We start from the raw sequence: 16,498 nt of genomic DNA, 5'->3' as shown, positions 1-16,498 counted from the left end.
TTATACGTATATAATGTTGTGTTTCCTTTGGGTTTCGATTTTTTTGTCTTACATAAAAGATGTTATTTAGGGACTGAGAAGATAGCTCAGTCGTCTAAGCACCTGCCTGGCAGGCGCAACCACCTGGGCTTGAACCCCCGTACCACGTGCCACGCCCGCCTTGGAATCCTGGACGTGGTCTTGCATGCCTGTAATCCCAGAGCTGGGGAGGCTGAGACAGAAGGATCATTATGAGTCCGAGCTGCATAGTGAGACCCTGTACCAAATAAATAAATGTTTTTTTAAAAATGTAATTTAATAATGTAAACGTTTTTGCTGACAAATGAATTCATTTATTTTTAGCAAATCAGGAAATATTGCAATATGTAAGATACATTTCTTACCTTGCTTCTCCAGGATAGAACTCTTTCCTCTTTCCAGTGGAAGTGTTTTGTTTGTTTGTTTTGTACCAGGAGCTGAACTCAGGTTCTCATGCTTAATAGATATTAAAAATCAAATAACCTGCAACACAACTGTAATGGAGGAAATCAACACACCATTGTCAAAGAGATAAACTAGACAAAAAAAAAATCATCAAAGAAGTAACAAAACTGAACCAAACTTTTGAACAAACAGACTTGTTTGAACTTCGGGTGTTCTGTCCAACAACATCAGAACACACATTCCTTTCAGTTGCACACAAGATGCTTTCTAAAATACATTGCACACTAGTCCATAGAACATGCTTAAGTAAATGAAGAGGAATTGAAATTATCCTCTTGCATATTATTCAGCCATAGTGCAATGAAATTGGAAATTAATGAAAAAAGAAACTCCATAAAAACATGGCAATTAAATAACATACTCCTGAGCAGTTGAAATAAAATAAGAAATTAAATAATACCTGCAATCAAAGAAAAACATAAATACAATTTACTCAACTCCGTGAGACACAGTGAAGCAGGCCTCACACATCAGAATACCAGAACGGGAACAAATAACTAATCCAGGGTTGCACTTCAAGCTTTTGAAAAAGAAGAGCACATCCAGACCAAAGCCCAAAGAAGGGAAGAAATTACAAAGATCAGAGCAGAAATCAGCACAATTGAGACTGAGAAAACATTACAAAGAATTAATGAATCAAAGAGTTAGTTCTCTGAAAGACTATATAAAACTGATATACCCTGAGCCAATCTTATCAAGCAGGGAAAGAAAAAATTTCAAATTCATGCAATAAGGAATGAAAAGGTTAAATATCCTGTGAATGTTCAGATGATCACCAGTACTTACTTTGAAAACCTTTATTCTATAAGGGTGAAAACCACAGAAGAAATGGATAGATTCCAAGATTTGTATGGATTACCAAAATTGAATCAAGAACATATAAAAATTATTAATAACCCACTATCATGTAATGAAATTGAAAATAATTAAAAACTTACCAACAAAGAAAAGCCTGGGTCCTGCTAGGTTTACAGCTGAATTCTATAAGAAATCTAGAGAAGATTCAATGCCAATACTCAAACTCTTCAATGAAATTGGAAGGGACACAGTCCTCCATAACTCATTTCTGGAAGCAAGTATTATCCAGATAGCAAAACCAAAGAAAGACCCAAACAAATAGAACTAAAAGCCAATCTCCACAATGAACATAGATACAGAAATACTTAATAAAATACTAGCAAAGAGAATGTAGAAAATTATTAAGAAGCATATACACCATGACCAAGTGGAATATACACCAGAAATACAGGGATAGTTCAATATACACAAATCAATAAATGTAATACACCATAATAACTGTGCCAAAAACAAAAACCACATGATTATCTCAATAGATGCATAACAAGTTTTTGACAAAGATCAACACACATTCATGATAAAATCCCAACAGAAAATCAGAATAGATGATATTTGCCTCAATCTGTTAAAATCCATCTATGCCATACTAACATCCAACATCATACCGAGTGGACAAAACTGAATGTTTTCACTCTAAAATCAGGAACAAGACAAGAATATACACTATCACCACTCCTGTCTGACATGGTTCTGGAGACATTAGCTAGAGCAATTTAGACAAGAGAGAGAAATTAAATCATTATTATTTGCAGATGGCATGATACTTCACATACAAGACCACAAAAACTCCACCAAAAGACCTTTAGAATTAATAAGCAAATTCAGTAGCATCATAGCTGGATATGAAGTCAATACTCAAAGTGCAATAGCGTTCCTCTACACAAACAGCAAACAGAGAGAAATTGTGGAAACAACACCCTGCACATAGCATTCCAAACAAACAAACTTAGGAATCAATCTAACAAAGGAAGTAAAAGTCTATACATTGAATATTACAACACTCAGAAAAATGTAATCATAAAGGATTTCAGAAAATGGAAAGATATTCCTTGCTCATAGACAGGAAAAACCAGCGTAGTGAAACTGCCATACTCCCAAAATTGTTATGCAGATTTAATGTAATTCCCATCAAAACACCTCACAGACGTACAGAAAACATTCCTAAAATTCATTTGGAACCAGAAGAGACCTAGGATAGCAAAAGCAATCCCGGACAACAAAGGAAAGTCAGGAGGCATCTCAATCCCTGACTTGGAATTATACTACAAGGTTGCTGTGATAAAATCAACGTGGTACTAAGTAAAACAGATCCACGGATCTGTGACATAGAACAGAAGATGCAGGCACAACTACAAACACACTCAGCCACCTTTTCCTTGACACAGGGCCAAACACACTCACTGGAAGAAATACAGCCTCTTTAACAACTGGTGCTGGAAAAATGGTTTTCCATATGCTGGAAACTAATACTAGATCCATGTCTATTACCATGCACTAAATTAAAGTAAAACTGCATCAAAGATCTAAATATTAAAACAAAAACATTAAATCTACCAGGAGAGAAAGTAGGTAGAAATCTTGAAGACATAGGGGTAGGGGAGAATTTATGAACAAAAATCAAACTTAAAGGCAAATTCTTCAAATAATAAAAAACTGGGATCTCATCTTTTTTTTTTTTTAATGTATTTAGGACAGGGTCTACAGGGCTCGCTAAGTAGATCACACTCATAGTGACTCTCCTGTTTTCAGCCTCCCAAGCACTGGGATTACAGGTGTGCACCATCACAGCTAGTCTCAATTGCTGTCTCAGCAAGCCCCCGGGGTGGGGTTGGCACTGCACTGTGGGAATCAAACCCTGGGCACAGCTCTCTGCCTAAGCAGGTGCTTTAGTCTGCTGAGCTATCTGGCCAGCCCCAGGATCTCATCTTTTAAACCATTTTTTTCACATGAAAAGAAATCACCAACAGAATGAAAAGAAAACCTATGAATTGGGAAAATATCTTAGCCAACTATTCCCTAGACAAAGGACTTCTATTTAGAACATATAAAGACTTAAAAAAAAAATAATCAAGCTCCTAAAATTCAAAGACCCAATCCAAAAACGGGCATCTGAAATGAATAGGTATTTCTCGATGAAAAAATACAAAAGACAAAGAAATCTATGAAAAAATAAGCAATAGCATTGGTCATTTGAGAAATGCAAATTAAAACAACACTGAGATTCTATTTGATCCCAAACATAATAGCTGTCATCAAGAAATTGGCCAAAAACAAATGCTGGCAGGGTTATGGGGAAAAAAATAAACCTTTCTCCATTGCTGGTTTTGGTTGGAGCATAGACTGGTATAACCTCTGTGGAAATCAGTGCGGAAATTCCTCAAAATACTAGAATTAGAGGTCCCATGCTAGTGAGCTATTTCTCTTCTGGGTATTTTCCCAGAAACATGAAAATATTATACCACAACAATATATGTGCACCCATGTTTATAGCAGCACAGTTTGTAGAGCTAAATCTTGTAAACAATCCAAATGTCCATCAACAAAGAAATGGATAAAAAGATGCGGTATTTTTGTACAAAAGATGTGTATTTTGTACAATACTACTACTTGGCTATAAAGAAAGACACTCAAAGCTTTTATAGGCAAATGGGTGCAACTAGAGAACATACTCAGAAGTGAAATAAACCATGTATAAACATGGTATCCGAAAAGTATGATAGACATTGTGAAAGGGAAAGAAATTGCTCAAAATAAAAGCACAACAGTGATGGGGAGAAAGAGAAAAGAAGGAAGGAAATACACATAATAACTGTACCACTAATTTCTATTAGTTCACCAAAAGGAACAGTCGTTTCTTCCATTTCAGTTTTTATGTACCTATATCTTGTAATCTGAGCAACTACTTTGAAGATAACCATGCGCAATATAATAACCATTAATTTCCTATCATATTGCTTTGGAATTCTGTATCATTTTATGGTTTTTATTTTTAAAATACAAAAAGGAAACTTAAATGTCATATCAAATGTAATTGTTAATAACTTCAGATTATTAAACATTGTTGTAGCTTAATTTGAGTGAATAACTTAGATCTATTTGTCTCTTATTTTTAAAACATACCCTCAGAGTATAATTAAATAACAATTCTCAAAATACTGAATTGCTCTTTGAACCACATATGAGCCTCACTTGGCTGGCATCATTAAGTCAAGTACAAGGGGAAGGGAAAGGTTTTGGTATTTCCAGGAAAGGTATTCCAAATTCCATCCTGCTTCCTTTGGTAACTCTCTCTGAGAAAATTCTGTCTCTGAAAATGTAAGAGTACACTTAGGAAGGTGAAATGCTCATCTGTGTCAGAATCAGTGACTTTACAAACTTTCCAAATATATACTCAAAACTTGTACAAGGCAAAATTCATGTGTCAATGTACTTTTGTACTAAAATCTCCATTCTATAGGATTGATCAGAACTCTTCCTATATGGATGGCTAGTTTTGTCTTGGTAGATTTTTCCAACTTAATTTGAAAACTATCTAGGAAATATTCACTAGTGATATTCTTATATTTTTGAATTATTTTTAAGGGCTTAATGAATCATTTCAGCCAGTTCACTTTAATTCAAAGAGAATGCTTTATTACTTGTCCTTAAATTTTAAATTTATATGTATGCACACATCAGGAAAGTACCTGAATTATTTAAAGCTTTCCTTAATATATGCAGATATAAAACAATAGTTTTATGAGGGGCGAAACATTTTTACACTAGAAGAAATGCATAAGAACAGATACACTGCTGTGTCTCATTTTCCTACATAAGTTTGTAAGCTAAAGCTTATTTTTTAGGTCAAGAAAACTTAAAATGCTAATCCCTTTTGATAAGAGAATGAAGAAACCATGTTGGACTTTTGCTCTTTTAGGTCAAACAAAAATGATTGCAATACTCAGACTGGTAGAGAAATATGTAAATATGATATTACATTCAATTAAAAGTTGCTTTATAAATTATATATAACCTGCACATACATACACATACACAGTTTAACATTTATCTTCATTTTGTTTATTTATTTTTATCCTCATTTAAAAAATTACTATTATGGGCTACTAGATGGACTCTTTTAGAATATTTTGCTGAATTTACACACCTATAATATTCAAATAACGAAACTTAACAAAAAAAAGGGTATACAGATGGATGTCCATTTTGTATCTGTGTATTCAAAGAGGTTAGGATAGATATATAGTTACATTCTCTTAATGAATAGAGGGATTTGTTGTAATGGTGTTTGTAAATAGGATATCATGTCCGCATCTTGTACAGCAATTAACCACTGGGAAGAATGTATGCAATGTGTTAATTATTGAAACTGTCCCACCAATTTGGTTTGAAACTGTCTCATTGTTATTTGTTTATCAATAAAATTATGGGGAAAAATTGACCTACTATTTATTTATTTATTTATTTATTTATTTTTTTTGCGGAACCGGGGATTGAACTCAGGCCCTTGCGCTTGCCAGGGAAGCACTTATTCTACTGAGCCATCTCCCCAGCCCCTGACCTACTATTTATTTAAGCAGGGGAACAAAGTTTCCTAAATCTCTTTGCAATACTCTAACTGTGATACTTAGTTAGACACTGTTAATGTAGGTATGCTGCAGAAGGGTAGAGAAGAGGCACACTGGTGAAGAAAGGAGGAGTAAAAGATGTTAGAGGATATTAGAAGCAGGTTCAGTGTGAAAGTTGCCGTCTAGTTCAGTAAGCAAGCAGATTTACCCTTCATTTTTCAGAGGAAAGAAGCATGACTCTACACAGAAGCCACTGTGGCTATTAATAGGTGTTTATCCAAGTGAGAGTCTGACTTTTTTTTCAGATATTTGGCAGATGTACACAAAGTAGATTTGGGGACCCACTATGGTTAGGGCTAGTCTCAGAGTACACCTTAAATAAGTAAAGGCAAGTGGTCAATTATGGCACGTATTCAGGATTGGAACCTCGCTTTGTGGGTATGAGGGGAGATTTTTCAAGGGAATTGGAGAATATCACCTGTTTGTAAAGCTTTTTTTGCAAAGGAAGAAGTGCCTGGTGGTCACTGGGAAATTGTGGGCGCCAGGACTACAGGTGAGAGGGAGATGAAAAGGACGAGAGACTGCGGCTTCACAGACAAATGCCCAATGGCAGGTCTCGGATGACTACCCTAGCTAGGTTCTTTCTGTCTAATCCTGGCATATAGGGAAAGTAATGGCTTAGTTATTAATGCTGTGAACTTTTTGGAGTCAAACAGAAGACTGGGGAATGACAGCTGTCAGGAGACATAAAATGTGGCACAAAACTCAAAGAAGGGATTTTGCACGTGGATAACTGTGTGGGTCTTGGAAACTGAAGTATTTCATAGCACAATGAAAATGGTTCAACTCCTGTTCCACCAGGGAGGTCACCCAGGGCACCCTGTACAACGTAAGGGTGTGTGCGTTCCGTGTCTAAGAGCAGGGCCAGGTGAGGCCACGTTCCTGTTCTTCACTGGCCTCCTACACACCAGCTCGACAGTGATACATTGTCTTTTAATGAATAAGTTCATTGAACGTCAAGGTGGCAGAGCTAAGAAAACACGCTGAGCATTTTATTACTCATTAGAGATATTTGGTCATTTGTAAGGCTGGCATACTGCTGACTCTGTATTCACTTCCATTTTCTGTGGCTAAATTGTATGCCTGCGATATGTCTTCTTTCCAAATGCCTTTATTTATAGTTCCCTCTCCATCCTTTTTTCTCTCCAGCATTAGTTCTGTAGGAAATCTAGAAATATCATCTCCAATTCTGACCTCTATCTGCTTTCCCTCACATCAATGCATAGATGGACTTGATCTCTTCAGAACAAGGACGTCATTTTCTAATTCCATCACTCCGAAACCTGCATAGTGTTTACTCTCTGTGGGGCACACTGTTTAGGTCTGAGAAATATTGCATAAATCTGTGTCTTCAGCTTCCATCCCTGTCCACCACATCTCCTTCTGTGGTCCACTCTGCATGTCGGGGGGGAGTCTCACTGGCCTCTGGCGTACAACGTTCATGTCTCCAATTGTATCTCTCCTTATGCTGTTTCCCCTGATTCAGTTTGTATTTTATTTTTCCTTCTGTGAATCAATATTCTGCCCCACTTGTGATCAAATAATTCTGTGTCAGAAAAATAATCATTTGAAATACTCCCACGTACCACGACCTCCATCTCCTCTGAATTTTATACTCATAACCATATGCTTCTTTTGTCTCTCAAAATAGATTTATAACTATAAGGGAGAAAATGCCATCGGATATACTTCCTGCTCACTGTCATTCTGTTCAAGAGCATTATAGTGGTGAGGTTCTAATAGCTATCACTGTGGTCTCAGTATGTCATTAAAATATAACATTTATTAAATGATTGACTTCGTATATTTCAAGAAAGTTCATCAAAATCAACTCTATATTTCTTATGTTGCTCCATTTTTCAGTGGCCCTACATTTTATGGAATACAGATGCCTTCTAAAATCAGCTTATAATAAGCTATCACCAAAATTATCAAGGCCAGAGCACAAATGGACTTTGATTACAGGTGGATGTCAACTTGCAAATGGCAAATTTGGACTGTTCAATTTGCAAGGCCCCATTAAAAGACCTCAGTGACCTCAGCCTTAAGCCTTAGGAAAATCAATTTGTAGTTTTATAACCTAGGAAGGCCAGACACTGGTCTACTAAGTTCTGTGACAGGAAGTAATATTCAGAATCATCTGAAGGTCAATCATGAGGAAAAACTGTAGCTCAATAAGAGAAATAAAAAAGAATGATTTCTAAAGTGAAGCATAACACACCATTTCGTTGCAGTTAATTCTATTTTCCACCTCTTTACTACAAGACAGTCCAAACATAAGAAATTCTAATTCTTTTCATACCCTGGAAGACACTTTTATGAAGAATTAAGTGTGAAAGTGACTTAGATTCAGAAGTAATGAAATTATTCCTATGCCTCAAACTTGTATTGTAGAAAATCTGAACAAACCCAATTTATACAGTCAAGGGACAGCCAGCCAAGCAGGGTGTAGGACAGAAGTCAGTTCTGCTAAACATTCATGTGGCTTTTGTCTCTGCTGTTCTTGTTGCTTGTTCTCATCATCTTCAGTAAGTTAAAGTCACCTGACATTCTTGATTCCAAAACTGCAAAATAAAATAGCTTAATGTAACCTGCTCTCCTACTGTAGACAACATAACAAAAACTACATGTTTGATTCAGTGAACTGCATTGCATAAACTTTATATAAATTTGGAAGATAAAATATTGAGGGATACATTAGGTCAAATGCCTTTATGGGAAGGATTATCTGCTCACATAAAAAATCAACTGAGACTACTGTACATATAACCACAGTATGCTACACTCCACACTTATAATGAAAAAAGCAAGTAAGTCCTAGAGTATAAGGAACTCAGCTTCCAGGCTATACAATAGTGTGGCCAGGGAAACAAACTGTGGGTGACATATTCCTAACAATGAAACAACTCGAAAGGTAATCACTGAAAAATGCTACAGAATGAGTTCAAGGGTTGGAGAATCTGGGAGTCAAGAGATAAAATTCATTTCAGCTACTGTATTAAAACCTTAATTTATAGTTGGTGCCCTTTTCTTATGTTACTCCTTAAGGAACTTTAAAGGGGGCTTTGAGGGAGAAGAATGTTAGCAGAGAAGGAGGGCTCTACGTCTGGGGGCTGCAAGGGCAATAACAAGCATACATAGGATGTGTAGAGCAAAGGAAAGTTTTGAACTTAAGGAAATGTGGAAATTAATTGGGAAGAGAATGTAAAAGTTTAAACACTACTAGTCCATCATTGTAACCAAACATTACCTGCCTGATTGTTTTTTTTAACCTGCTCTTCAGCTGTGCCATTAAATATACTCTTTAGGAATAAAAATTAAAATCAAGTATCTTTTAAAAAAATCTTTTATTTATTTGGTACAGGGTACTATGCATCTCAAACTTATAGTGATCCTCCTGTCTCAGTCTTTCCAGTGCTGGGATTACAGGAGAGCACCACTATGCTCAGTCTTGGTTGCCAGTTGAGTGCGCCCGAGGTGGGCCCAGCGCTGTGGTGCTGGGGATCAAACCCCGATCCCTGTGCTTGCCTAGGCAGACACTTAGGCTGCCAAGCTATTTCCTCAGCCCAGGTAACGTTTTCTTGTAGCTTTATTCAACCTATAACTAGTAACTGCCATGTCCAAAGCACCTTTTAGCCTAATGTTTGTGGGCTTGCGAACTGCTGTGGAGCCCGGCTAGGAGAGCTGTACTTCAGTAGATGCGTTCCGTGTGCATGTCACACGGACTTCCTGGTGCCCTTCATTTAGGTCATTTCTTCTTTTCTTCTGCCACATTTCTGAGTCTGCTCCCTTAGAGCGCCCATCTTTGTTTTTCCAATCCCCCATCTATAGGTCAAGCTCCTATTCGGGAAGAGAGTACAGTAAATAAATAAGTTACTGTTACAACAGCTTCATCAGCTACACTCAACCCTTAGGTTCATTATGACTTTTACCTTTCTTGGACACATTGAGGTTTTAGTTATTAATTTTAATATTGAATTGTGTTACATAAAAATTTATTTGGTCAATGTGCAGTTTCGTACTGTGACTTTATATTCAGTGAACTAATCTCGCTGTTTCTTAACTAAAATTTAATCCAAGTTAATTTTTTTCTTTCAAGCGATCATGTTTTACCAGCTGATTGCAAAAGAAGAGTCCCAGTTTATTCTGTACAATCTATGTGCAGCAGTACTACATTTCCCAAATGACCGGGGATGACCAACTCATAACTAGTTCATGGTGTGTCAAGAGTCATCTATCCATACAGAAATAATTATGTAAAAGGAAAAATAACTTGCAAGAGTAGAAAGATATCAGATTCAGATTTTGATTTCTTTTTCAGACCTTGTTTGCACTATAGAATAGTGAATTTTGGTGAATTTAGTACATACAAGTAACAAATTTTGATGGTTTTAAATTCCTTTATCAATCTTTCAATTCTCTCCTTCTTAGCCATGATTCTTTCTCCATCCCTAACTATTTTTCCTCTTCTTTCCTCTTCTCTTCCATCCTCTCCAGCCCTCCCCTTTCTCCTCCTCTTTGTTCCCTGCCTTCTTTCTTTCTCCTTCTTCCCCTCTCTCTCCTTCCCCATTCCTCCCTCATTCTGGAAATCAATTTGATAGAAAAAGAATAAAAACAAATTACACAGAATAATGTGGTCAAATATCAGACCAGAAACCCCTCCCTCCAAAAAAGCTAACCATCCTGCCAGCTCACACAGTTCTCTGAAAGAGATAAACACATGTAGAGCTAAAGACAAACTCCAGAGTTTATGCATAATCATGTATTTGAGCTTCAAAGGTAAAATGTTGGACACTGGTGACCCAGTCAGTGAACACTTATCATGGAAAAATTTGGGGTTGGTGGAACAAAGAATTATTTACTACTCAATAAGTCAGTTTTCTCTCATCCCATCTGGTAGTCACTATATATTCTTAATTCACTTAACTATCAAATGCCTTGATGCTTGTAATATCTTCTACATGATATATATATATATATATATATATATATATATATAATAGATATATGCAGTAAGTTACCTTCAGTCAATTTTTTATTATTCTAGCATAGTTAAAATAAAAATAAGAATAAATTTGAGTGAGTATATGAAAGGTACTATTTATATCCAATTGATTATATAAGTACAAATAAGCCTTATTTTATATTTTAATCTCATTTCTTAAAGTCCTGGATAAATAACTAAATTTTCCACTGATTTATTCAACCCCAATAAATTAATTTCACTAAAAAAAAAGTTGTTTTAAAAAAATTCTCTTGGGCCAGGGAGATAGCTCAGTAGAATAAGTGCTTGCCTGGCAAGCACAGGGTCCTGAGTTCAATTCCTGGTACCACAAAAAAAAATTCTCTTGATCTTTTTAACTACTTTAGATATCCTTTCTGATAGTAATTTTCCTAACATGGAAAGCTTGCCACTTTCTGCTACATTATTGTCCTATTAATACGATCATTTGCTACATAGACAACCACCTAAAATACATCAATAGACCCCTAGAAACAAAACCTGAATCAGCAATGTAGCAAAATATAAAAGCAATATACAAAAATTAACAGTGCTCCTGTACACTGCTAATCAGCCCACTGTGAAATAAATTAGGAAAAAAATATGATTCACAAGAATATCAAGAATGGGCTGGGGAGATAGCTCAGGGGCATCAGCACTTGCCTGGCAAGCACAAGGTCCTGAGTTCGATCCTGGTACCAAAAGCCAACCTGAAGCAACGGAAGACTTCTACAAGGAGATGGATAGCGTTCTGAAAGAGGAGATTAAAGAGGACACCAGGAAGTGAAAAGATTACCTGACCCTGGTTAATCAGAACCACTATAGGCTAAACGAACTCATCCAAAATTGATATACAGATTTAACACAATTCCAAACAAAATACCAATGACATTCTTCACAGAGCTGGAGAAAACAATCCTAAACCTCATGAGGAGCCAGAAAAGAACCAGAGTACAACAGCAGTGCTGGGTATCAAGAGGAAAGCAGGAGGCATCAGACCTGCAGACCAGAGTTATTACAAAGTGAGTGACAGAAGGAGCAAGGCTGGCTACGAAACAGTCGTGTGCATCAATGGAAGAGGATACAGCATTCAGAAGCAGCTACGAGCACAGGCAACTATTGGACTTTTGGCAACAGGACCAAAAAACTATACACTAGATGAATGCCTATTTACTAAACGTGTTGGAAAAACTGGCTGTCCATGTGATGAAGATTGAGTTTAGACCCCTATCTCTCACCGTGTACTAAATTATGTAAAAGCGGATTGAAGAGCCAAATAATAAACAGAAACACAATCTTCTGGAAATGAAAACAGGGAAAACTCTTACACTCACAGGCACAGACAAGGACTTTCTGACTAGGACCCCCATAATGCAGGAAGTGATATCAGAAATCTAGAACAGGGGTTATATTAAATCAAAATCTTCTAAACACCCCAAAGAATGGAAAGACAATGTACAGAACAGGATACATTTTCCAGGTATGCCACAGACAGAGAACTAGCATTGAGAATATATGAAGAACTCAAGACATTAAATTCTCCTAAAATAAAAGAAATTGGCAAGTGAGATCAACACACATTTCTCAGAAGAATCAAAAATGCTCCATAGATACATTAAGAAATTTTCATCTTTGCAGGCCATTAGAGAAATGCAAATTAAAGCAACACTGAGGTTTCATTCTGCTACAGAAATAATGGCCATCGTAAGAAATCAGATAGTAACAAACGCTGGTGAGGGTTAGGGGAAAGGAACCAATCATATGGGGAGATGTAAGCTAGTGCAGCTGCTGTAGAAATCAGTATGAAGATTTCTTTTCTTTTTTTATTTTTCCTGTATTTTAGGGAAGGGCCCACAGGGTGTGCAGGGTCTCACCACCAGATCAGACTCGTAGTGATCTACCTGGTTACAGTCTCCCAAGAGCTGGGATTACGGGCACACACCACCACTCCCAGCCCCAATTGCCATCTCAGCCCACCCCGGGGGTGGGGTCGGCACAGCAAGCCCAGGGATGAAACCCCAGCCTCTGTGCCTGTTTGCAGGTGCTTTAATTATGGAGCTATTTGGCTGGCCCTTGAAGATGTCTTGAAAAATAAAAAGTAGAAAAATTGCATCTTGCCCTTCTAGGTATCTTCCCCAAGGAACTGGAAACACCACATTACAAGGGTACGTGCATAGACATGTTTATAGCAGGATGAGTCATAATAGCGACATTTTAGAAGCAGCTTACCTGCCCATCAACAGATGAATGAAGAAATTGTGGAAGGTACACACAATGGAGATGTTATTCTGCCATAAAAGAAGATATATTTGAGTCATTTGTAGGAAAATAGGTGTACCTTTGGGCCATTTGTTCAGTGAAATAAATCAGATACAGAAGCTTAGATATCACATGGTGTCTCTCATATGAAATTTATAAATAAAATGAAAAGTTATATAGTGGGTAGTAGGGAGATAGATCTTCTTCACATGGAAAGTAGATCCAGAGATGGAGGGAGGGGGAAGAACAGAGGAGGAAGCAGAAGAAAAAATAGAATTAAGTTATGTTCTGTGTATGCAACCACTCCCCACAAGGAAAGCAAAGAACATAAACTGAAAACCGTACTAATAAAAACTGCAGGGCCGGCCAAGTAGCTCAGCGGATTAAACTGCCTGCAAGCAGGCGCAGGGGCCAGGGGTTTGATCCCCAGGCCTGCCATGCCGGTCCTGCCCCCGGGCCATGCTGAGATGGCAACTGAGACCGGGTGTGGTGGCGCGCGCCTATAATCCCAGCTCTTGGGAGGCTGTGAACAGGAAGATCACTATGTGTCCGATCTCGTAGTGAGACCCCGAACACCCTGTAGACCCTTCCCTAAAATACAAAGAAAGAAAAAAACCTGCAAAAGGAAGAAATAGGATCACTCTTTTCTTGTATATCCATTCTCAGAGAGTTGGAAATTGAGCATATTAAACACATAAAAATTCAATTTTCTGTGGTTCAATCCCTGAGGTCTAAATTCTGAGATGGGGTAACACAGCTACTAAAAATGGCTAAATATATTTTATCAACACCTGCAATGAACCATCCTCAGGTCTTCAGGAGTTCTCAATTTGACATTCATTCTTAGTGGAGTGATACCATTTCTTTTTGAGATGAAAATAAATGCTAATGAAGACCCCACCAGATACTCTGCTCCTCCCCTAAAGACGCTGTCACCTCCTGTTTCTTTTCTGTCCACAAGAAGAGCCCTTACACAGAAGTCATACTTAATCCGTCCTCTCCAAGCCTCTCCTTCTCTTTGGAACTTGCATTTTCAGTTCTTGTCTCTTTACTAACTCTCTGCAGGAAAACGACTTCCTTCTCAGAAAAATAACTATAATTTTTTTTCTTATTATAAAGTTCTCTTTTCTTTAATAAACCTCACACACGCAGTCCACTAATTTTCAAATCTTTCTTGTCTTCCTCTCTTCTTACTGCCCAACATTTTATCAACAATTTTCTACCAAAGCCTCACCACCAATTTTCTAAAGGAGAAATCGAGGGCTTTGTACTTATGGTTCATCTTCACCATATTTCTTAACATTGTCTGTCAGAGCTTATAATTTTGCTTGTTTTGTTCCAAGAATGTGCTATTATTCTAGGCTTCTCTATCTCTTACGTGACTATCTACAGTTTTCATGGATAGTTATCTTCCACACATCAATCCATGAGGGTTCTTGAGAGTTTGAGTTCATCAGTTTTAAATACTGACATTATTTTCCACCTGTTTGCATGTAATAAGTTGATATTTGCGATTCACACATCTTCTGGGATACAGATTGGAATTTTAACAGCTTGGTGGACATTTTCAAATTTGCACCTAAAATTCAAGAGGTCAAAATTATTCTGTTCTCCTCAATTTCTCTATCACTTACTTTTATGTATTAGCATTTTATTTTCCTTACTTACATTTTTAAAGTTAACATTAATTTCATTATCCTCAACTCTTACTCTATGCCAATTAGAGGACCGGGATCACTGGGCCCTGTTGTCCTTTCTTCTTAAGTTTCTAATGTGCTTAGTTCAGTTACATAATACAGTCCCAAGTTCAGTTACATAATACAGTTCCAAAGAACTCCTTTCAAGTTTCATCAATGAGCAAGTGCCAGATAATAATGCTTAAATGATAATTCAAATAAAATAGGAATGATACGGACAAGCCAGCTGATCTAGGAGGGAGATCGCTGTAACACATATCGCAGAGAATCTGGTTATGTGGCTAGTGTTTTCACGAGTCTCTTCAAGTAGGCCTGCTGAACAACTGAAGAAAGTGCTACAATGAAAAGGACGATGTGCGGCTACAGGAGTGGTGCGAGCAAAGAATTTCACAGTAAGAGGATATTCAGACCTAGGCCATGGCACCAAAGCTTGAAGCCTCAAATGTTGGGAGCTGGTGAATTGTACAGCGATGACAGACAACTAAAACATGTCTCCAAGTAGTCAGGTAAATGACGAGAAGCCACGCACTGTTCAAACTGTTCTTTGCATATTTTATTCACAAAACTATGAAATGGGTTACCATCTCCTGATGTCTTCATGTGCTGTGCCCAAATATCAGTTGTGATTTTTATTTTCCTTATACTAGTATGACTAAAAATAAGAGGGTTACTCATAATTTATGAACACTTTTTTTATGAGCAGAGTATATTTATTGGGGGAAACAAATCTTTTGTCCAAGACAGGGACAGAAGGGGGACCTGAGCGCGTGGACCCCTGAAAACATTTAAGGGCCCTGAAACAATGACAATCTTTTACTTGATTATTAGGCTGCTTCTCACAGGTTCAGCTTGCGCAGTCACTTTTCTGTGTCTTCATTACTCTGCAAAGTGAAGGACGGGTGTAATACCACTTTTGTTGCAGCAGTCTTTCACACGTGTCTCCTGCTGAATACCGGGTGTTCTTCCCCAGCAGCTTCCTTAGACTGCTCAGTGTAAGGGTATCTGCAGATGGCAAAAAGGGAGCTTTGCCGGTGGCTCTCAGGCATCCTCCTGAGAATTACCCACTTGAGTGCCGCAGGCAGCTGCGATAATCAACAGCAGCTTTCCGGCACTGTCTGGGCATCCTCCTGAGACTCACCGGCTGGTGTTACAGAGAGCTAAGTTTATTAGTGATGACTTTTTTGTAATTCTGGCATTTCTGAAAGCTAGAACTTTCCGACCTTTCTTTACCCGCCCTTCCAACATGTGTCTCCAGGTCACGATAATTGATCGCTTCATGCTGATAATGTCTCTAGCAATGTCTGTTTTCATAACTGCCCCTGGCTGGCACAACATTTGGCCCCAGGAGTAGGGAAAGGACCACCCATAGCTAAAACTTGTCTCGACTCTCTCACCTAGTGAGATCTAAAGGCCTTACTCTCTTCAGTGGGAAATGAAACTGCTGTCCGTGAAACACACTGATCCACATTTGTGCACATTATCACTTCTGGCTGTGTGTGTATAAAGTCGGATGAGAGCAAATACAGAGGCCTAGCGACTCCTAGAAAACCGTGGCAAAGGTGAAAAGCGCGGGC

This window comes from Octodon degus, unplaced genomic scaffold (genome assembly GCF_000260255.1).
Source record: "Octodon degus isolate 3935 unplaced genomic scaffold, OctDeg1.0 scaffold00066, whole genome shotgun sequence".
NCBI lineage: Eukaryota > Metazoa > Chordata > Mammalia > Rodentia > Octodontidae > Octodon > Octodon degus.
This window is presented reverse-complemented; position numbering follows the sequence as displayed.